The following is a 25,594-nucleotide window of genomic DNA, read 5'->3' as shown; positions in this document are numbered from 1 at the left end:
TTGTTTGTTTGTTTTTTCCGGTCGTCAATTCATAACAAAAACAATCACTGGTGAAATTTCCAGATGACTTTTGTGAAAGTTATGTTATGCTTAAAAATACTGTTTTTCACAGCAAAATATGTAGAATAAGAAAAGATTAATTTTACTGTGAACTAAAGTCAAGTCCCACATTTCAGAGGAAAAAATGCTGATAATACTGGATGGATAAAGTATATCTCAGGAATTAATCCTAATGAAGACGTTAAGTATTGAATAACTAATGACACAAGGAATGCTGTCTATCCTCTAGAATTAGACTTGGGAACAAATGAATAATTCTAAATTGATTAATTAATACACCAGTAAAAGAAAATATAATACCAGTCACTGTTTCTTTTTTCTTAAGCAAGATTTGCTCCTGTGTTGAGTTACTAAGAAAACAACCAAAACTAGAAAACTCAGAAAGGACCATTGCTATCTGGGATTCTCAAGTCATATAAGGCTTCCTTGCCACATATTTGATACAGTAACTTTCAAGACAGTAAAACAAACAAAACTAGAAAATTGTGACAATAGTATATTCACAATCAGATTTTTTTTTAAGAATTAACTCAGAGCAGATGTTGGCAGGGAGCTAATCCAGGAGACAAAAATTAAAGAGCCTCAATCACTGTTGACTATGTTGGGTGTGCTGTGGGCACTTCACTTAGACAGTAAGTCAGAAACAGATAATAAATGGAGCTGCTAAGTATACGATCTACATCATATACTTCATCTTCATGATGATTCAAACATCTTTGGACTGGGTTTAGATACACTGTTGAAAAGAACTGAAATATTTCTGGAGAGTGATTTTATGGTAAAGAATGAAAGTATAATTTTGATTTAAAAAAAAAAAAAAAGCAGTAATCTGTGGATTTTCAACTAGGAAGAAAAAAAAAAAAGATGTGTCAGAAAAGAAGAGCAGAAATTATTGGAACCATGGGCTGTGATATGCTTCTTCAAAATTTTGTTTCATAGATTATTATCCAGATTCTCAGGATGCCTTTAATTCATAGATAAAAAAAAACCCAAAACAATATAAATCTCAGCTACTATTACATTTCTGTAGTTCTTCAAAAGTCAGCTCAGTACCATTTGGTGTAATATTTACATTGCTCCAGGTTGTATCTAGATTTCTTATATCTCCAGGAAACTTACCAGAAGAGTTAGAAGAAGGGCAGTACACTCATACTGCATTGTCTTCCTGCAGGTTCACTAGCAAATGTAGTCTGCTCCTCATTCCATGTTACACCTCTTTTTTGGTGTTAAGAGGTCACATCATAGGTCAGTCTTTCATACACCATTGAGGGGCTAATGTTTTCATTAAAGTAACATTCATTTTCTGATTTACTGTTCAGTACCAGGGCTGTGAGCCAGCAGTTAAACCTTGGTCTTAATAGTGTGCAAATAAAATCAATAACTAGAGAAGACTCTGACTTTGTGAAGTCAACCTTAATCACAAATCAGTGATCTCACATTTTTTGACATAACTCAAATAGATTCTGCTAAAGCAGAGAGTAGCACCTGAGAATTTATGACAAGGTCATAACCCAAAAGTGTCAGGGACTTTCCAGCTCTGCCCTGGGCACTTGCAGAACACTGACCTTTAAAGCTTCTTCCTGTTTAAACTATTTACTGCCTGTGGTGTGAAAGGAAGCAGAAAAGGGAGAAAATGGAAGTGTGGGACAAAGGTCATGGCTCTGATGACCTCTAGTATATGGTTTTGTTATGTCAATTTGTAAGAAAAATGAAGTGGATAGGGCAGAAGTAGTCAAAGTACATTGCAAAACAGAAAAGACATTTCAGATGTTGCATATATACACTATATTGACCGAAAAGCAATTCTACTATAACATGTCTAATGATAAGGTACAAAGAGTACTTTATACAATGCAAACTATAAAACAACTGTACCACTTTGAAATATGACTGAAAACAATAGCTAAAAAAAAACCAATCTACTAAGTATGTTCCCTCTTACATGTTCTATCATTCACATCCTCATTTGCTTAGTAGAGTGGCACCACAGTCTATGCAGCTAATTGAAGCATTTCTGGCTGTGATTATAGTGCTATTTCTTTCCTGCAGCCATGTTCTTTCAATGATAGATTCTCATTAGAATATCTTTTACAAAGAAAGAGACATAAAATATTAGCAGTATTTTTATGACAGGAAAGCACAAAGAATTTTGCATTTGTATCCACATGAGAAGCTTATTCTAATGTGGGAAAGATACAGATTTCATAACAAATCTCTAGTGTGATCATATTTAGTGTACTACATTTTGTTACCTCATAATCAGAAAATTGTAACATCTGGATCTTAATTCAAAAAATATTTGGGAAGAGTTGGGAAACTATAGCGAAGTAAAAATCAGTGAAAAATTGCAGGAAAAATTGAAATAAGTCAGGTATGTATAATTTAGCAAAGGGACAATAACAAAAGTACAAGAACAAATAGCAATTCAGAAATATTGTGAGATATTAAAATTTATAAGCGAGGATTATTCAGAGTACCTGAGGCACAGTCAAGTGGAACAAAGTTGGCTGAATAAGCATAAACTGATAAGGCACCTTGGCACCAACCCCTGTCAAATTGATAGTTCATCTCCCATAGGAAGTGTCTTTAATAGACTTGTGGTGCTACTTACAATTAAGAAATAATTGATCTTTGACAAAAGGATTCTCCTTCTCTGTTCAGTCCAGTCATTGAAAAGATCTATGGGCTCAATCAGCTCTGCTAATTTACAACAGCTGAGAATCCATTCTTACTACCTGCATCATACAGCATAAGAAAGAGATAAACAGAAGCATAACACAGACCATGGAAGGCATTTGTGTGGTGCAAAGATCAGTTTAATGTTCAGAGTCAGACAGGAGGAGATAAACAGCATTGCCACTGTAAAACACTACTGTTCCACTTCATTATTCTGTGTTATTTTAGAAGGGATCTTTGTTTTAACCAAGGAATTATATTTTCCACAAGTTCAGTTAGTATTTTTGATACTATATCATGAGTACCCCTTACTTATCATGTTAATTTAAACCACATTTTTGTCATTCTGATTGTCTAAATCATAAGCTGCATTAAGCTTTGCTCTAGTTTAACAGTTATGTTGTAGCTTCCAAACATACAACATTACTCTGGATAACAGTTCCTGTTCTTAAACTGGAACAGAGACAATCAGAAATTTCGGACAGAATTATTTTTTGTTTTCTATAAGCAGACAACGTCCAAAGCCTTGCCTGACATTAAAAGACTACGAGCTTAAAATCCCCATTAAAATAGTTAGATTTATAAGTCCATTTAGAGCAATTATTTTTTCATTTTACATGACTCTGCAATGTTTTCTTAAGCTGGTGATTGAGCATTACTTATCCAGTCTTCATACAGAGCACAATTCCTTCACTAAGAAATGCTGATAGCAGTTTTGATTGCAACATGGAGAAATAACATTTCATTCAATCATAATCATTTGAGACAGGAAAGAATATAAATAAAGAAAGCAAATATAAAAATAAGTATAATTGCAGATCTAAGAAAAGCACATCCAAAGAAAAAGAGAAACTGGGTTTTGTGACAATTTTATGTCACTTCTGCATGAAAGAAATTAGTAGCAAGTTATGTTAAAAACAGAACATGAGGTGTCACAGAGCATTTCACATCCTTACTACCATTGCATGACTATATTTTCAAAGAGAAGGATGTAGTTAGTAACTCCGTATTTAGGCAGGCACTCTAGGAAGGGCTTCTAGGAAAAAACAAAGTGGGATCTTTTATATATATATATACATATATTTTTAATCAAGTACTAAGGCTAAATATCACAATATTCACAATATTTTGCCTCTGCAATCCCCCTCCCTCTCCTCCCACAGGAGCTTTTCCCTGGGTTTTGGCTCTCCCTCTTTGAGTTCTTTAACAATTTGTCAGTACGCTTCATGTCCTTACTGATATCAGGCACTGTTCAATAAACCCATACCACCAAGCTGAGAATTCCTTCACTTCAGAGAACGTAACTAAGTGACCATTGGAAGGTGAGTAGAATGACAAAGAGCACAGCAATACTTAAAACTAATATTATCTTAAAAAAAAAAAAAAAAAAAGAGAGAAAAAAAAAGAAAAAAAAAGTCTATACCTGCTGAGGACTTAATAATAGCATTAGAGCATGACTTGCACCCAGCAGGACTTGTCAGAAGCAGCGACAGGTGACAAGATGGAATCGATGCAGAGAGCAAGTAGGAGGCAACATGAAATTGCTGAGAAATACAAGCCTCTATATTTACTATTTTTTTTCTTTTCTTAAGCCCCGGACTGACCTAATAGCAATTCTTACATGCAAAATCCTCTCCCTCTGGCAAAACACACAGTTCAGTCCAATGTGGAAACACCCTCTTTAACCCTAGTACAGCAGACATACTCAGTCACTTGGCTGCTGTGAAAAATCATTTTCACATAGGAATTGCCTCTCAGCACATTTTTTATTGCTTGTTTTTCACCTTCACTCTTTTCTTTGCATGTATTGTAGAGCAGTATCAGAATATGCAGTTACCAATTGTTAGTGTTACCTTTCCTAGGAGATCCACCATCAGTTCTCTCTCAGTCACTTCCAGCAAGCAAATAGAAGTGCAGCATCCAAAAACTCAGTGTTATTCCACACCTGTGACATAGTGGCTACCAATAACAAGTCATACCTTTTAAACACGAGTGACTTTAATTTTTTTAGTTAATATGAAACATCTAGAAGTTGTCCACACAAATCTACTTCTGAACAGAAATTCTGTACTCCAACACCAGCTATCTCTGATACAGAACCCTTTAAATGATGACGCTAAACCATGTGGAATTTTGTGCAGTAGAAGAACAGGAAATGGATTAAGTTTTCTCTCGTGATCTAAGGCAAAAATTGAGTTAAACCACTGTAGCAGACATACTAGAGGTTAGTCTTACAGAAAATTTTTAGGTATCAGCACTCAGAGTAAATAGACAAAATCCTTTAAGTATTGTCACTCAAATTCTTGAAGCATCAGAAATCTAAACTTTTGGTTTTAAGTAGGCTTCGAAAATGAAGCAACTAAAAGGGGTTTTAGAAGAGTTCCTTTAGCACGCAAAGGGTTGCTGGGTCACTACAGGACACATCATATGAAAACTCATTTGATTTGGGCTTCATCATCAACTACAAGCCCAGTGACAGAGATTTGCAGTCTGAATGGCCCTAGTGATTAGAACATTTAGGGAGCTGGAGACTTTGTGTAAGGTTTTACTGACCCTCAGGGTATTGCATCTTTCTGTTCTCACTTCCCAGAGTTTGTCTTCATTAACACGCTATGGAGTAGGCTACACTGGAGAGAAAAAAAAAAAAATAATAAAAAAAGGAGAAAAAACACACATCCATTATTCCCCTTGCTGCAACTGCAATGCCCTGCAAAGAATGCAAGACTGGCAGTATCAGAGAGAATAAAGAGAGAAGCAAATGCTACAGGACAACAAGGAAAGTGTCTGTGTTCTCCAGGGCTGACAAAGGCAGAGGACTGTCCACCCCATGCAGCAAACTCTCCACAGAGCTACAGAAAACTGGCAAAGATTATATGGGCAGAATATCAGCAGCACTGACTCTTGTGTAAAATTATTCCTTAACTAATAGCAACTTATAAGAGAGCTCTATCTCTTCTCTGGAAGAAAATGTGCTACTTCATCCTGAGAAAACACTCCACAAGGAACTGACCTTTCTGGTGACATTAGGTTTGCTGCCAGTAGGATAATGTTTCTGCTTGGCAAAAGAGTGACATCATTCCAGCCTGTCATATTGTAACCCTGTCTTCCTTATGCTGCAGACCCATTGAGCAACATCAGCTCTCACAGAGGCTAGAAATTATTCTTCAAAAGGATCTGACTAAAGAGTTACTTTCTAGAAGTGACTAATTACATGACCTCAATGGAGAACAGCTTGAAATAGTTTCAGCCAAGATCAATGCACTACCTAAGAATGACAGACAGGAAAAAACCAGCTTGATTAGCTTGAAGGAAAGTGAGGTAAAGACAAAGTAATTAGAATCTGCTCTGCAAAATGAAGCTTAATCAGAAAACAAAAGAGCTTTAGAGAATCAAATTATTACTGGTGAAGGTGTGGAGAGAGCTATGTACAAGGACTATGAAAACAACTATAGCTAAGACAGGTTGCTTTATTTAACTAAAAACAAAAAGATGAAGGCAGTGCATGTTAAGAATTAAGATTAAATTTTCAGAGGAATGAGGTTTCAATTGTTATATTCCTGAAAAGCGGATAAACATGTCTTCTTAGGTTTCTATGTGCTGTATTTCTATTTTTTTTTTTTTCGGTTTAATAATAAAATCTTTTATCACTAAGCACCAGCCTTGCAAAATCATCATGGGGTCTAGAAATCAAAGTCAGCTTTTTCAGTTTTATGAATCATTACCAGTTTTGCAGTAAGAGTTTAGCTGAGAATTCTGTTTGTGTGTAACCCAGAACTGTCAATGATATTCCGTCGCACGTACATAATATTGGTTGAGCAAAAGCAATGGAGTTTTGTGAGAAAAATTTGTACAAAAGGCCAAAGTCAGGTAAATTTCAGTCAAAGATATTTTCCTTTTTTTCCCCTTAACTTTTGGATCACAATTGAATTTTGTTATTTGAATGTAAAAAGTACTTTTACTTGCAGTACGTCAGATGAAGAATCTTAGACTTATAGTACACATCTGGTACATATCTACAAGTACAAACCAACCAGCAGGAATTAAAAAATAATAAAAAGCAGATTTCTCCGGTATCTTCTCCTGTTGCCAGCCAAATAGATTAATAAATTGCCAAGAATTTCAGAACTGCATGGTTATCACAAAATTCAAAGCTAAATATAATTCACATCTACTGAGCTGCTGACTTAACACATGGTGTTAACTACTAGCAAAACGCCATATAAATTTTTATATCTATATCCATATACATTCACTAAATTCCTGAGGCACCAGAAGAGATTACTGATTTATATTTTACATATTTAAAACTGAGGCACAGGAACAAGAGACCAAGAATCAAAATATTACATAGGTGACCAAGAGTGAGAGTGATGAAAAATAAACACTAGACTGCTTGGACAACCAGGAGGACACTTTTCTTATCTGCAGTTTTGCTATACCGCATGCCCAGAGGTACTTCAGAAGGCAAATAAACATCTAAGTTTTGTTGTGAATTAGGACTCATTAGTTATGTGTCCTTGCAGCTATAAAATGTAATGCTTTAGCCTGAGAAAAGCTGCTTAATACAAAGTCTTCTTAATTTAAGGAAGTTAATATAAGGGAGGAATTAAAGGCAAAGCACCAGGCTGAAAAGCTGATGTGCCTTCTATCCTTGGCTGCTCCATGGATTCTCTGATGTCTCTGCAAAGACATTGTTTGATGTGGTTCACACCACAACAGTCTAATGATCAGAGAAGCTGGCAGAGAAAAAGGTATACTGGGGATCTGGTTTCTCTACCTAAGACTTTTTATAATCTTCTGCCAGACATTTAAAAAGCAAACAAAAATAATTCGGAAGGTAGAGAACAAACTCCGTATCTTGCTACATCCTACTTAATGGACCTAGTCAGTAGCATTGCCTCTGGATGGAAACAATTCTCTTAATTGTAACAATACTGACTTCTAAACTTTAGTTTACAGTTCATGAACTAAGGGTATTGCTAGTATTTCTGATTTTTCAAAAATATATGTAAGGCACTATCTTCTGGGTACTGCTGGTGAACACTGAATACGTAAGGCTACTATTACAGAGCAGCAAATGAAGGCAGAGGTCATTCTCCTTCTGACAGCAACTTATTGGCTCTAAAATTCACCTAAACTATGTACCTCTTAAATAACCAGTTTAATCAAGAAACTGTTGAATAGAACAGGAATGAGAATATGAAGTTTTTACATATGCCTTGTGTCACAGAGGCAACCCAGAAGTCAACTTAGGCAGGCAGCAAGCTCCGGAAAGATTCTGTTCTAACCAGAGCTGTTTAACAGGAGCCAACTACAAATCAGGTTTATCCTAAGTTACTTAGCACTTTGATAACATTATACAACACAGGTTCAGATACCAGTTAGGACTTTAGTTACTGCACAACCGACTCAAACTCAAGGGGATCAGATCCCGAAACTCTAAAGTGAAGATGCAAGATGTGCATCTTCCAACTCTGTCAAACTAAGGACTATCAAGTGTACCCAGGCTGCTTACAAGGTCAGTAAGGTGCCTCATTCCCTCAGGAACGTTCCTTAGAAGACCAGCCCAAAGAAGAGAGTCTTTACCTGCAGACCCGCTGCTCCAAAAAAGACCAACCAAAAGGGTGTTTCAGACAGGCTTCATTTATACTCTAGTTAAATCTGAGCTGTGGTCATTTATGGTAGTTATCCAGAAATTTCTCTCAACCAAGGTTTCTCATTGGTCAAAGACCCTTTCTGTCAACCAAGGGGCATATGCATGACCATAGTGGTTCACCAGCCTAGAAGCTTCTGTTGCTGTTGGGGAGAGGTGGCGGGGGAAGACTGCCTCTGCCACAATTTGATAGTGCTACTTTGTCAATGGGATGGTAGATTGGACTGTGTAATCTAGTGGTCCATGAAAAGAGAGAACCTATTTAAATTAACTTAGCCAAGGAGTTGTTACCAGGACTATTTCCCTCTTTGGTAGAAGGTTACGGGAAATGGGAAAAAAAAAAAAATTGAAGTTCACTCATGTTTGATTGTTGAAATACACTTTATTTTCCGCTTGTCAAACTTACACATCTCTTTGGTCAGCATGCTCATTCTTTCAATCCTGTGTATCTGTGTGTGTGTCTGTGTAGATCAGTTTTCTATGTAATTAAAACCTGTGAATTGTGTTAGCTTAGTGGATGCTTAAAATTTAGTAGCAATGTTCTGATATGTAGAGTCCAATTCCCACTTACAGACCTCACCCTACTTCTCCTTAAACAGATTGCAGATTGCTTTATTTTTTTATTTATTAAAATTAAATGTTTTAGTCATGTATTTATTTGTATTTTCTTTTTATGCAGGGTTAATTTAGAGAGCATCATAAGGTTTAGAGCAAAACACAGGTACACTTTTCCCTGCTAATTTATGCAAGAAACTGAACTGGCTGTGCATGAACAGTTGCTGTTGCTAAGGGGGACGTTACGGTATTGCAAAGTAGAACCAATGTATAAATACAGATTTTTTATATATTTAAGTATATGTAAAACTTATGTAGTCAACAGAAAGTATATGCTCTTTATAAAGTTAATAGTAGTAGCAGAAGGATATGTGTCTATGAAGATTTGAGCATGAAATTCTAACATCACTCGTCCAACCATGCACTCTACTTCAAAACATTCTTGACATTAATTTAAAACTACTAGTTAGATGAGTTGTTTGTCATTTGCTTTTTGACACTTGGATTAGTTTAGGAAACTGTATCTTTGACATATAAGGAGGATCACCCACTGTAGTCCCCCTTGCTTTTACCTAGTAATGTGAGAGTGTCATCATATAGGAAAGTTAGCTGTATGACAGTAGCTGCTGACTGTGCATTATTTAAAATGTCCTGAGCAAAACCTATCAAGCCAGTGCACAAAATCTGATCTGAAAAACTATAATAGAGTCTGAGATTATGCCTACACATAGTCTAACAAGTTTACACACAGAACTGGGTAGGAAGACCAGAATAGGAAGTGTTCTGTCCACAAAACGCTAAAGAATAGAATAATAGATGCAGAACAGTGTTTGTTAGTACATAAACTGTAAGCCTGCTATGATTTATGTTAGTCTTCCTGTGCATGCACAAAAAGAGCTATACTCCAAGATAAAATCAGGCTAGGGATGAATTTACACTCAAAGGTCTGGGGAGCCAGTCTGTGCCCAGGGGTACAGGCATATCAGTCATGGGATGTCTGCGTGCATTCTCCCCAGCACATCTACCTCCAGCATTACTCACTTGGAAACGCTCAGATATTTTCATAGAAGAAGACATAAAACCCAGGTAAATTACTGTAAGAACTATCAGATGTTGAAGGATGAGGGTTTGGGGCAGAAGACAAATTATCTTTGTGTCCTTCTGTTTACGCTGAACTCACTACTCTAGAGAGAAGAGAAGAGAAGAGAATAGAAACAAAGTCTACATAAGGACCTCTGCAGGGAGAGTTGAGAGAAAAAGAACAATGAAACAAAAGTTACATTATGTGGGGTTTTTTGTTTGTTTGTTTGGATTTGTTTGTTTGCTTTTGTTTTGTTTTATTTTCCTAGTATGTCTGTCTCAGAAGTTGTGTGCTATTACTTTATGAGAGTCGTAAGAACAAATTTTAAAGAATAGATATTACCACTTTTGGTCAGTAACAAATATTGCAGCAAGAGAGTACTTGCCAGGTGTCACCCGCAGTGACAGGTAGAGTTCTTCTGAACAGTTATTGCTTGTGAATAGAAAACATTTACTTCTCTCTACAATTAATTCAATTAGATGCTAGTTTTTGGTGGTGTGTTTTTTTTTTTTTTTTTTTCTGAACAAAAACAACAATACTGTACTCAGCAGAGCTTTCAAGTAGTTCTGGGACCACTTCTTTTATGCCTTTTTTTTTCCTTTTTCTAACTTCAGCTCTGCATGTACTCTTTGTTTAAATATGCATTACAGTAGTGCCAAAAGCTGAAACTCACCATGGGAAGCTGATTTTGCAGAAAGGAGCTAAAAGAAGTACTTTGTCAGACTGGAAAAGATTTCCATGTGGTTACACAGAAAATAAAGTCTACACATTAAGACATCCTTTAATGTAGAAAAATTGAAATGAATTTTAACTTTTTTTTTTTATGATCTATTGTTTGCATTCTAATGTTAAAAGCCAATCAAAATCAGAATTCAGCAAAGTTAGATTTTTCCTTTGTCCCACTGTGTTAATATCAGTGCTTGACAAAATTCATTTATTTCTTATCACCTGATCACCAGTTATAACCCCCTGTCTAACAGAAGAGTGGTTAGAACACAGAAAGACTGGATGTAACAAGGAACTTGAGTTATAGGCATCTGGCCTCTGCAGAGAAATAGAAAATACTGAAAGAATTGTTTAGGTTCTTTGTGCAGTGTGTAGGAAGAGTATGTTGTTCTAAGTAACTATTGCCAAATTGCAACCATTTAAACAGCATATTGCTTAAAAATAATTAGTTCTATGAAAAAGTCAATAAGCTTGAGAATTGGCCTGAAATTTGATTGTTTTGTAGGTTGCTTGTTGCCTGCAGCATTGACTTTGATGCCTTTGTTTGGAGTTTGCATTCCTTAAGATCTTTGCTGCTCAGTTTGCTTTTGTTCATTATGTAAGTACTAAGGATAGATAAATCCCCAAATCTTTCATGATATAGGAAATTATCAGTGAGGATTGTTCTGCATTCCGATATGAAGGCTTTATTGCTGTGACCTCAGCCTTGCTTCATCAAAGTTCCATATTATTATGTGAAAAAAAAGTTACTTTATTCTTATTAAACAAGAGACATATGCATACTTTTTTCCTGTAATTAATCAGACTGCATGGTGGCCTATTTGTAATCCTGTGAAGAATCTTTTTTTGAGGAAAAAAATCCCTGTAGAGTTAAAAGAAACAGACCTATATTATTTTACAAGTAGAAGCAAAAAAAAAAAAAAAAAGGAAGAAGAATTCCATGTGTTTTTAAAACTTACAATAAACTTGTTTTAAAGGAGAGTTCAGCTTGGCAGGTACCTTTATCATTAATCTTTATACACTTGTAAAAACATCTATCAAATATTCTAACAAGTTTATGGAAATGTTTTGCTTGGTGTACTATCAATTTCCACTTTTAAAAAAGATGTTTAATTTTAGGCAGAAGTAGAGTAGAAAATGTTCAAAATAGGTATTTGATTCAAACACAGAAATGCCTTTTGTGGTTGGTTGGATTCCTTTCTACAGAAACATTGCATGCCCCCAGGACAGGGTGCAGGCATCATCTTCTCTGATCACACCTTAACAACTGACTCAGATACAAGAATCTGGGAGAAGACTCCCTGAATCTGGCTAATGTTCAAGGAATTCATAGAGCAGTTCATTATACTAATGTAAATGTATGAGAATTTTTTTCTTAAACAAACAAAGAAATCATCGTTAAACTAGCATACCCCAATAACACAGACAAGAGCATCCTTATATTTTAGTCATTCAGCTAAAAATTCTAAGAATGTTTAGGAAAATCTGCCTGCTTAAGGAAAAAAACAAAAAAAAAGTCTAAAATTACAAAAGGAAGAGTTTTTCTTAATGCTTAAATAGGCTGGTTCGACCACATACCAGAGCAATGTACTCATACACAGTGTTGGGCACAGATGCTATAAGAATGTGTGTGTGTGTGTGTGAGTGCCTCATAGAATTTGGGGGGGTGGGTATTTAAATACATATGTTCTTGAAAATCTATTGATCCCCAGCAATTTTGAAAAGAAACAGACTGTTCAATTAAGGGTCAAATAATAAACTCCTGCATTTGTAACTGTAAAGAAACTCAAAACTTGTTATGAGATGGAGAGGGTAAATGTAATCAGGGAGGAAACAAACTTGACATTTTTAATATTAAAACCTCACACTTCATCTGTGGAGATTAACATTTAAGTGGGATTGTTTGTAAGGTTATTGTAAAAAAAAAAAGAAAAATATATATATATATAAAATGTATCATAAACTGAGTAATTTTGTATTGTCTATTAATTTATATAAATTTCAGACTGGTGTAACTACTGCATTTTCTTACAGAAGTAATATAACTGATTTATCTAGTAGTGCCCTGGGTTTTGTATCTGATAAAACAGATTCGCAATACAGGAATATGAAATATGTATTCAAAGACAGATTATACCTGACATATATGCTGAGTTTATACCTACTTAATTTAATCTGACTATCAAATTATAAAAACTGGAAAAGTTAAGCTATGCACAGTGACAATGAAGTCCTGAAGTGAATGAGAACAAGCATAAATAAAGACTTATATGTTTCTTTGCATTCTAATATTGTTGCCACACTAGTATTTCAGAATTTCATGCAGCTTTCACTTTCATAGTGAAATCAAATATCAAAGTATAACAGAAATACAAAACCTGATAACAGTTTCCTCTGAAGACAAAGTTGACATAGATTTGTATTTTAAAAACATTGATATGTGATGAAACATATACTGCAAACAGCTTTGACTGCTTTTCAAATGAATTCAAGTATATTCATGTTAAATTTAATTCTTTGTAACTGGAGGCAGTCTTTGACAGATAACTCAAGAAGGTGAAGGAGGTGCTGAATTAAGTTGGAGAGACTGGAGCTGTTGGGTGGCTGTCTTCCTCAAGACCTCTTATTTGATTGCTGTTGACCCTCACTATGAGGTGGAGGCTTGTACTTTTGAAATCACATGGGCTTGTTCCAGTAGGAATAAAAAAGAAGCAGCATACTGCTTTCCTTTCACATCTTTGATTTTCTGTATTTCTCTCTATAATTTTACTGAAGGAAGCAGTGACACTTTTTTCAAAAATGGATAAATTAAATAGCAGATGTTATCAACATTTTATTGGTTTTGTAGGATATTTTGGCTGATGAATCAGCATATGAATTTGCAATCTGATTATTACCATTGGTCTTGTAATGAGAATTCTCAGAACATATGTCAAGGTTTTTTGTGTTTGTTTTTTTTTTTTTTACACTAAGATATTCCTTCAACTCCACAAGCAAGAGCTGAATTGCTGCCTTAGATAACTTTCTTCTAATATTATCCTGAGAGATGCTTTATTTCTCAAAATATTTTTCTAAACCTGAATATTTCAGATCTTTTCGGTTAAATACTCATGGAGTAAGACATAAACTGTTCTTCATAACAAGCTTTGTAGATGCTTTTTTTATCTTTCCAACTTTAGTAAGCAGCTCTTTTACAGCAGTTGATGATTCAAAATGCAGTTAGTCCAATACTACTGTTCTTACATAGATATTTAGCTTTATTTTTCAATGGCTTGTTTGTCTTTGTGAATGATATGTTTTATTATTTGGTTGAAAAGGAGCAGCAGAGAGTTATCACATGAAGATACAAATATTTACAAATAAGCTTCTCAATAGAAATAAATAAATAAATGAACAGGTGTAGATCAAAATAACTTTCTCCCATATATGGAGACACAGGAACAGACATAACTGAAATATTTCTCAGCTAGAAATGTTCTCTCAGAAATTAAACAAGACTTTAAAGATCTTACAAAAGACATAGCTTTTATTTAGCATATTGTAATAAGTTTCATTTTATAGGGAATTAAATTAAGTGTTCATTTTCTGAAGAGGAGGTTTTCCTTCTTTCCAGATTTTCAGTGGACTGAATTACTTTAAAGAAACATCTTTCTTCACACTGAGACTAAAGGAAATTTGTCTTCCACATTTCTGTACAGATTTATGACATACTGTGGATATATTTCTGCTGAAGATTTCATTGTATGTTTCTGCTGAAGATGTTCTGTAAGAAGTCCTCAATTTGAAGTGGCACAATAGGGTGACTTGCAACAAAGCCTCATACAGGGTGTCCTGAAGTCTCCTGAGTCATAAAGAAAGACCCTAATACAATACAGCAGATGTATGGCTTGGTAGACAAAATAAATTGTGTAAGCAGCTCACTTAAAACAAACTGTAGAATTTTTCAAGTATGACAATGGTTGCCCAACAAAGAACTGTGAGAATATTCTGCAGATATGCTTAATTTAACCTAAATTACCAACCATGTATTCCAAACCCTTAGCTGCAACTTCATAACACCAGACAACCCAAATTTAACAAAGTATGGATCTCTATGAAAAAAAAAAAAAAAAAACATGCAAAAACGTTCACCTTAAGGAATAATGTAGAAGTACGCACTTTAACAAAGTTATTCCCTAAATTGTTCAGCAAAAATAGTAAACATATATAAGCCAGTGGAAAAATCTCCATGCCACTTATAACTCTGTTATTCTGGAGTATGAGAAATTCATAGCATGGGTCATCCAAAATATCTGAGTGAGACCATTTATTTAAAGAATAAGTAGGCTGATTACAAGTGCATTTTGTTCTGATATTAACCTCCCTGCATTTTATACCTGAAGATAGATCACACATGCTACAATATTTGCTTTCTTTTCTTTGCAGTCAGAAGTTGTAACATTGTTATATCTCATTACGAGGTTGTGTTGTTGTTTTTTTTTTCCTTAATACCTCCTTACCAAAATCCATCTAATTAATGAGGATTCTCCCTTGAGTAAAATTAAATTTCTAGCTTTTACTGCAGTGGAGAAAAGCTTGAGAGCATGTTCCACTGCATCTTAAAAATTAAAAAGCAAACAACAAAAACAAAACAAAACAAAACAAAAAACCACACCAACAAAACCAACCAACCAAAAACCAACCAACCAAACAAACAAACAAAATAAAACCCAAAACTTTCGAAAGCTGCTGTTATCTTTAAGTTGTTTCTTAATTCTGAAGCATCTACCACCATTTTCAAATACACCAAATTAGCATTACTTGGATACAACGTGGTTTTCATAGGTGATAGATTTTCTGATTTCTGTGGGGCTATATTTAGCTTTTTAAAGTTAATTGCACACGCAGAGACAGGAAAATATATAAGAGGGTATATGGTTTATGTGTGCATAAATATATTTATTTTCTTGAAGGTTAGTGGAATTAATTACAGACTACTTCTCAGCACATTGTAAACATATGGAGGAACTGATGTAAATTCACAGAACTTCATTTAACTCCATGTAGACCTATACATTAAGAGAAACAGAATCTGGCTAAGAAAAAGCATTTCAAACCCTCATACTAATAAAACTAGGAAAAAAGCTAGTGAGACCCTGATTGAAATTGTAGAATAAAATGAAATCTGGTCATGCTCCCTACTTTTTCATCCCACATAATATGATGGACAAGAAGACTGGTTGAAATTCATTAGACTTTTTATTTACTACCACAAACAGAGCATATAAGAACTGTCTGTGGGGTTCACAGGCACAGAAGTTCAGCAACACACCAAATATTGTTAAACTAAACCAAATAAACAACAAAAACCCCGCTTCTGATCACTAGATTTGAGACCCTGGATAGTAAAGCCTTGAAGGTATTATGCTTTATCACCCTAACCAGTCATACAGAATTTAAATCCTACTCCCAGTGAGTTTTATGTTATTGGATAAATAACATTTAGCCTTTTTATGAAAAAACAAACAAACAAAAACAAAATAAAACAAAAACGGGTAGCTGCATCTTATGCACATGTTATTTGTATAGAAATAGCAAAGAGGAGGTGAAGCAGCAAGTTATTCTGCAGCTGGTAGATGGTCACAAAAGAAAATCTGTCCTATGACTTCTCATCATCAAAAAATTGTCTAAAATTTATCTATAACAAAGATCCCTCAGACTTGTTGTTATAGAAAACAGGTACATCATAGCAGTTCACAACTCTGTCCCACTTAGCAAGATATTAGTATTCTGTGAGTCATCTCTGCTGGTTTGACTAAAAGTAAGTTAATTTTCTTCATGCAGTTAGAAACCTTTATTTTTCACAGCTAGCATGGTCATTGTTTGAGAACAAGAAGATAATACCCTGGGACAGAATTAAAGTATTTAATTGTTGTTGTCTGGGAGCCAAGGTCTCTCAGAGCTCCATGTCCACAGGTGTGAGGCAGCTGGGAAGGGGGGCATAGACGGGGCAGACCTTATTTGACATCCAGACTGATCAGTAAGAATATTCCATGCCATTAGCACATGCTTCATATTTAAGGAGAGTCAGTATCTTCCAGCTAGGTAGTGGAGTCAAGATGGAGTTGGGACAGGGACCTGTTTGGTGGCTGTTTGGGAGTTTGGCCTTTTGCTGTCCTGCCATTTTGCAGAGGCTTCTGGGCTTTTCTGACTTTTTCTCTCTTCTCTCTTCAGGATCGGCTCTTTGGGACCAGGGTGCTGTTGCCTGGGACTGGCTGCTCAGTGTGGACAGAGTTTATGAGGAATTCAGTTGAGTACCTCTTATTTTATATTCTATTTCTCTTTTATATATATTTTTATTACTAGTAGTATATTAGTGTTATTTTGTTGTTTTATTAAACTGTTTATCTCAAGACAGAAGTTTATCCCTTGCCTTGCAATTCTGCCCCTATTTGGGGATGGGAGGTGGAGGAGTGAATGAGCAGGTGTAGTTGTTATATTGCTAGCTCGGTTTAAACCATGACAGACCACAAGTCAGATGCTTTGAGCAATGAGTCAAAAAATTCTGTATCAATTGAAAATAAAGTTAACATTAATTTCTTACAAAGCACAAATACATCATACATAAATCTGCAAACTTCCAAGATTTTTCAAGAATACCATTAAGATCACTACCTTTCATAAGAGTAGTGATGATTTCTCAGGTAAATAGATATAAAATATAATTTTAAATACTGTTTTGTTTGCAATAAATGCTGTTAGAAAATTATCTTGGTTCAGTCCTTTAAAAATCATTACTTGAGAATCTAAATAATGACATCGTAAACTTTATCTGGTGCTGTATCCAAAATATATGGAAAAGTGTTCATCTTTTCACTTGGAAAAAATCTGTTATTCTCTCACTTTACACTTATTTTTTTCAGTAATATCATAAAGTTAAAGGAAATCAACATCTGATTTTTTTTTTTTTTTCTTTTATTATTTTCTTGTCTTTCTTTAACAGCCTGTTACCTCTAAGTTACCTTATAGTTTTGGTGGATAATGAAACAGTAATATTCTATATTCCAAAAAACAGGCGTTTGTATAACTGATTTATTGAAATATGCTGAAGCAATTGGCATTGTAAAATATTATGAGTGCTAGAAGTGCTTTTTTTTCATTAATCACTGTAAACAGTTCTGACATTTTTTAAGGGAAAATTTTATGTGGAAACTACCCAAACCGTTTGGGTAAAATGATTTGTTATTTAAAACCTCTTAACATGGAGAGGTGATACTACTTCAGTTTGTTTCAAGACAGAATTATATAGCCTTTTGAGGGAGAATAATAACCATATCCAAAGAAAGCATTTACTGAATTTAGACAATTTTAGTTATATTTGCTATCAGTAAGTAATACGTCAGCTGTGCTTTTCCATGCAATAGTACAATTTTTATGGTACAAATGAGAAGAAGAACAACCTTTCATTTCAAATATTTATTTTAACAACTTAGTAACACATAATGGATTTTAACTAGCCTGAGGCATTCCATGGTTTTGTGAGAGGAATAATAGACAAGTTTTACTCACCTACCTACTTACAGCACTTTAGTTTGAAAATGTCAGGCTCATACTTTCTTTTTTTTTCCATGTACCTTAACTTTCCTCTCAGAAAACAAACTTCTACATTCCAAGATTGTCAATTAATTGGAAAAAAATGCTTAAAATAACTGGTTCATGATAAATATATTTATTGTGGGAATTATCTTTTGTGCTATCATTATGTAGATATTTTCAGCTCTTTCACAAAGAAAGGGTAAGTACACATCATATCTGCAAAATGTCCTGGTCTTGCCTACTGAAACTGAATATTCTTTCATTCAGATGACTTAATGAATTTGCCCACTGAAAAAGTCTGAAATGGGCATTAACTGAGATATTTCCCTCAGAGAATGGTAAGAAGCAAAGATCTCATCTCTGATCATCTGGAAATACTAGCATATATGGCCTCATAGGGCTAATAAGCACAATGCTTTAAAGGATTGGAGAGCATAAAGATTATGGTTTTACTTCCGCTGCTGCTTTCCTTACAGCACGAAGTGGTAAGCATTACCTCCTAATTTCTCCCTTCTGAGTGCCTTTCTTTGTGGAGAGTTTCTGGCTGTGTGCTGTGAACAAGCCAGGGCTTGATGCGGCTGTGTTACACGGAAGGATTTCCCTGAGACACCAGAGACAAAAGGAAAGTAAACAGAAGCTGCTCTGCCCTCGACCCAGGCTGCAGGAGGGGCGTTGCCACTGCGCATGAACAGTCTGTGGACAGTGCCCTGCAGCCAATCACCATAGTCGGGGGGGATGAGTGACTGTAAGTGTAACCAATTGTAGCCTGCACTTGCCGCATGGCCTTTTGTTATAGAGTATATAAGGCTTGGAAAAACGTGGTCTTGGGGACATTGATATTCAGTGTTGTTAACAGTTCATTAAAGAGTATGGATGGTAAATTCACACTGAATTAGACTCCTTATTCTCACCCGGCCCGCCCGTTCGATCAAAGAGCTTATGCCGGCGTCTGGATTCGTCGAATTTATTACTACTACATTTCTTCCTCAGGCTTTGGAAGTGAGTGGCTGGATATAAAGAATATACCCCTGAAAGCAAGTGATAAAAACACAGAAAACAGAGAAAAGAACCTTTCAGAATAGGTTCATGGTCTATCTTCTTTCTGAAGGAAAAGTGATGCTTTCCTTGGCAGTTTCAACTTTGTTTACTTTTTCTAAGTCTTCTGCCTACTCTTCAGACTCAGCTTAGAAGATCCTCAAGACCACACCAGCTTGCTTCTATGAAGCCCTATTCTCTTCTTCCTTCAATGCCTGCTATGATTAATCCAGCATTCTGTTGCATTCTGTTGCAGCCATGTGACTCAAGGCTATCTCTGTGTAAATGCAGGTTGTGTCTGTGTAAAAGGGATACAATGAGAATTATTTCACATTAAAAAAAAAACAACTTTGGGAACAACTGATCAAGATCAAGCTTTGATGAAAACTGATAGTTGAGAAAACTTGTTTGTTTGTTTGTTTGTAAATTGTTGGATGGTTTTCTTCTATTGTAGCACTTCTCATGTGCAGTCCAAGATTATTCACACTACAGACTGTGAATACGTTACTGTGCTGATTTTGGCTGGAAGAGAGTTAATTGTCTTCATAGTAGCTGTTATAGTATGGGGCTGGTTTGGATTTGTGTTGAAAAGTGTTGATAACACAGGGCTGTTTTCCTTATTACTGAGCAGTACTTACACAGAGTCAATGCCTTTTCTGCTTCTCACATCACTGCGCCAGTGAGTAGGCTGGGGGAGCACAAGAAGCTGGGACAGGACACAGATGGGACAGCAGACCACAACTGATCAAAGGGATATTCCACACCATATGATGTCGTGCTTGGCAATAAAAGTCTGTGGGAAGAAGGAGGAAGTGGTTATGTCTGGAGTGGTGGTGTTGGTCTTCACAATTAACCGTCATGTGTGAAGGAGCCCTCCTTTCCTGGAGATGGCTGAACACCTGCTTGCCCATGAGTAGTGAATGAATTCCATGTTTTGCTTTGCTTGTGTGTGTTGGTTTTTGCTTTACCTATTAAACTGCCTTTATCTCAGCCCAGGTGTTTTCTTATTTTTACTTTTCTGATTCTCTCCCCCATACCATGGCAGGGAGTGACTGTGTGGTGTTTAGTTGCTGTCTGGGGTTAAACTACAGCAGTTACTTTCTCTCAAGATTGCTCTTTAATCCAAGAATAATCTGATGGGTAGGGATTGTACTTCATTCATTGGCCAAATAGCAAAAGTGCATGCTTTAGTTATCTATTTAAGATTATATTTTAGATGAATGTGATCATTGTTCAGCTATATTTAGTGGTTTAGGCAGGAATCAAGAAATCTGATTGTATTTGTGGACACAATCACAAAATCATGAATAGTCAGTAACACCAGGTTTACTGTAGAATCTTAAAAAAATACATGGAAAGTGAGTAGTGTTAGTAACTCCTTCCAAAGTCTGCCTTTCTTACTACCTACTGCCTGCAGCTCACACAGCAACCATTAATTTTAATAATCATCTACTCTCCATCTGTTTGACTGAATAATCTCTGGTAGCTCAGGATGGAGCACATCACCCATCACAATGGGATGCCACATAATGTCTCCAGAAACCAGACTTCACCAGCAGCACAATTTTAGTGAACACTTTTTCAGAGACTTTTCTTTACTTATGTAAGTATGATAAATAGCAAGTGTATCACTCAGTATGAATATCACATGGTGGGTTAAATTGTTCAGGAACTTGAATCCAGATGATTCAACTATGTCTACAATTTATCCATATTTCAATCAATTCTTATTCCATTATTTTAGGAATTCTTCTATTTGGTTACTATTTTCAATATCATTCTGTCATATGCTTTATATTTCTGATTTTTACTTTGTCCTTAAATAAATATGTAGAAAAGTTTCAGAGACTGATCGTTTTTTATTCAGTACATGCTACAGGTCTTTAAAAGTCATACACAGACATTTAGGGGCTTTTGAAACCTCTTCAAAATGCCACTTGTCTGTCAGTAAGCATGCCCTTTTACTGGTAGTTGGCTGAACATCAGAAATCTAACTTCTCTATCTAACTAATCTGTCTTACTATAAAGCTGATCTAATTTCAGCACAATTATAATATTTAGCTTTCATGTTTTTATACATACATAGGTTAAGTTACAGTAGTTGAATATTTGAATTGTGAACGTGTCGTTTTAATCTAATTTCTTTTAGCCTGAGGAAATAAAGCTTATGTGATTCCACTCCTGACTGGATGTACAAAACTCTCTGTCTTGCTTCATCTCAGTATCTTTTGAACTCTGCTCAATCTCAATCAGAATTGCTAGAAAGATCAAGACATTGTGCAGGTCAAGATGACTGAGATGTCATTGAGATCATAGACATCAAGATGTGCTTCAAGGTTCTGAAGATAGCCAGCCAAATGAGAAGAAAAACTTACATAGTGCCCTCGTACCGTAAGACTTAGTGAATGTTTAAACCTAGTTAGACTCTGAAGAAACAAGTTTTTAACTGGATTTTCACCAAATACCGATGAATCCAACCACATGACAAAAAACCATAGAAAATCAGACTTTGTTAGTTCCTGTGCATTTGAAGGTCACTTCTATAGAAATCACCTGTAAAATGGTGCCTTCAACATTCACCTAAGGTCATGATGGACACTGCTGAAATAACAGAACTAGCTTATATTCTCCATTTTGCTGAATTACTTTGCCCAAAACTTCATCTCTAGAATCCTTAGCTTTAGTATTCTTTTTTTTTTTTTTTTGTTATCCTGCTTTATGCATCTATTTGTGATGAACTACAAAGATCTGATCCAATAGACAACTACATTATACATATATTTAGTGATGGTCCAGGATGAGTTTGACCTTTGTAACCCTGACAGAATATCAGACAAATGAAACCCCAAGTCCAGAACTCTGTAATGCATGTGACTTCCTGGGAACCGCTGAGTTGGAGAATGAAGGTAGCTGCCTTCAATCAAAGTAAGTTGTCCTGAACATGTCAGTGGAGGCAGACCCTGGAGGACTTTAGGAGTATCTAACTTTGGAAACAATGAGCTGGATCTAACTGACAGTGAAGCTGACAGTTGCCATGAGGGTTGCACAGAGAAGATGGTTTTTGTGTTTGTTATTCACTTATAAGTATTATACTCTCTGAGTTATCTCAGATTATCTATTTAAATTTGGCATAAGAGAAGCATAACATGATGCATGACATGTCAACTGTTTCTAAAGTTTGAATTCCAAACTTTAACTGTTTTAAATATACTTTGTTTCACGCAGGTGCCTGAAAAGCAGAGGAAATCATGCTATCCTAACAACAGGTATCTGAACACAAAGAAATTCAGAAAGATATCAGCCCTTTTCATGGTGCCTAGATAAAAGTGTCTTGTACTAATGAGGTGTGTTAGTATTATGTTGGATCCACACAATTGGAAAAGCCACAAAACCAAGAGAAAAACGTGGTAAGGGTATTGATCATAAAGTGGAAAAAAAAAAAAAAACCACTAACAAAATTCTATCCGCTCAGAAGGGTCAGTATTTTATGCAGGTTTTACATAAAACTGCTATTTCTGTTTGGTGTATTAAATTGCTCCAGAAAACCATCTGGAAAATACACCTATTTGCAAGTAAAAGTCAAATTTAACTTTCACATTCCTTCCTCTTCAGGAAAGACCTTTAAACAAAATACTGTTTTTCACACTCAACTGTCCTCTTTGTGTAACTACAGGTATGTCCCTTCTAACTTTTCCCCTATTAGAGTGGAATGTATCGTATATTTACAAACCCTGAGAAAACACATTATGAAATATAGTTGCTCAAAAGTACTTGATTACTAAATTATGTTAAAAGTAGATGTTTCAATGCAATTTATAACAATTATATCACCCTCAGTGGGGTTCAGGCCACTAAACATGTCAACAGTGTTGTTTGCTTCTGAACCATATCAGCTATCTTCTTTAGGAAAGGCATAGTACCTTGGAGAGTCAACATCAACATCAAAGACAGATTTGACTAGCTATCACAGCTGTATATTGCAAAAGTTTACATTTGGACCAACAAAGACACTTTATCACCAAAGGCATCTTTCAAAGCTAATCTTGGACAAGTGGATTATTCCATGAAATTAAAAGAGAAAGGTCAAGGCTAATGGAATCACTGCCTATGCCTAATTTTTTCAAGAAATTAAAGGTGCAAGCATAGTGTTGCTATTGTGATTTCAAGGACATCAGTCCATGCCATGGGGTGGTGTTTCATATGCTTGGTTTCTAATATTTTGCCATCTCTCAGAACACCTATTGCAGAGTACTACAATCACAGGTGATTTTCCTTCTTATGGAGGAGATGTTGAAAGAAATGGTAGTATCTAAGTCATGTTTTAGTATGGAGTCATGACATAACTGCAACATGGATCTTAAGCTGCGTTTGTTTCTAGGATCAGTTATATGCATCCAGCCTGTTAAAAGAAGAGATACTTTGCAAAGCAAAATATTCTGGTATACGTCATCATATATGTGACACTTCTGGCAAACGTTTCAAGTTCTGTGAAACAGGATTTGTAAGAAAAAACAAACAAACAAACAACAAAACAAACAAACAAACATAAAACAAAAACACAAACAAACAAAAAAAAAACCTGAAGAATAAAATGTTTTCTGTACTTTCTTTCTTTTGAATTTATATGTGAGCTCCATCTTCTGTAATTTGGCAACACTTTTTTCCAAAGAGGATATTACTAGGTTTAAAATACAAAGAGAAAACCAGAGAGAAATGTGTGGCAAAATGTATTATTTATAGATCTGCTTCAAAAATATCTGGCTATTGCACAGGAGCTGGCAAATAAAAAGCCACATACCTTTTTGCCAAAATACATATGCCGTACGGTTGCCAAAGACAAACCATCTGCAGTGGATGTCCTTTGGGTAGGTAATATTCTGTTTCCTGAATGACCAGTTTTACTGTGTCTAGAATAAAGAAATTTATAAAATCTATAAAGAAACATTTAAAAAAATAAAAATGAAAAAAGGAGACTCTTTAATAATGTTTTCCTAAATACAGATTAAAATTTTAATGACATTTCTTCCTGGTAAACCTGGAAAGATTTTAATGCTAATCATCCATTAAAGTTATTTTAATTTCTTTACTGGAAAAAATTCTTAGAGCCTTTACAAAGATTACACAGTAGCTAAATATTGGAGCAGATTTTTGTAATATAATACAGTCATAGAATCATAAAATTTTCTGTGTTGGAAGGGACCTTTAAAGATCATCTAGCTCAACCCCCTGCTATGAACAGTGATATTTTCCGCTATATCACGTTGCTCAAAGCCCCATCCAGCCTGACACTGAACACTTCCAATGATGGGGAATCCACGACTTCCCTGGGTAGCCTGGTCCAGTACCTCACCGCACTCATCATAAAAAAGTTCTTCCTTATGTCTTATCTAGACTTAAAACTCCCTTTTTACAGTTTAAAACCTTTGTCCCTTGTCCTATCACTACAGGCCTTGGTAAACAAATCTCTCCACCTTTCTTATCAACCTTTTTATATATTGAAAGGGCCACAATAAGGTCTCCCTGGAGACACTGCTGATTCATTATTTATGTGTTTCAGTAGTGAAAAAGACTGTTTGAAATCCTCTTCAAATTCATGGTAAATCCTGCAAATGGATTAGAATGTGCATATTGCAGAGAAATATCTATTTTTTAATGAATGAATTAGAAATAATGTACATATTATGTGGCAATGTTAATTAAAAAATTCATTTAAATAATTACTTTTGATCATTTATCTTTTAGATACCATTACTGTGTTATATTGGATATCTATTTCACAGTTTTAATCCACATATATTTAAATCCTGTGTCCTTACAAATAGTGCTTGTTCTTTATAGTTTCACACTGGCTTGCAAGATTAAAGAGAGTCTGATATGATGACTTCAGATCAAGCACACTCATTTATTGCTGAAGCATGTAAATGTTCAAGTTCAAAAAAATGGTTTACTTGTTGAAATCCATTCTGTATTTTAGGTAACTCTATGTTATTATTGTTTCATCTCCCTTTCTATCTTCCAAGATTCAGATAGTCATATGCACCTTTTAGATGACTTGTGAAGTATTTACTTATTTTTCTTTTCATATTAGTTTTCAAATCTCATCTACTTTTGCCCTCTAATTTACTCCACCAGCAGTGATTGTCTCTATGTTTTTTTCTCTATTGCTCTTGGATTAAAAAACAAAACAAAACCAAAACCCCAAATCAGCCAAAACAGCCTCATAAAGGGCTTGC

The sequence above is a fragment of the Patagioenas fasciata genome, chromosome 1 (genome assembly GCF_037038585.1).
Source record: "Patagioenas fasciata isolate bPatFas1 chromosome 1, bPatFas1.hap1, whole genome shotgun sequence".
Lineage (NCBI taxonomy): Eukaryota > Metazoa > Chordata > Aves > Columbiformes > Columbidae > Patagioenas > Patagioenas fasciata.
Note: the sequence above shows the minus strand (reverse complement) of the source record.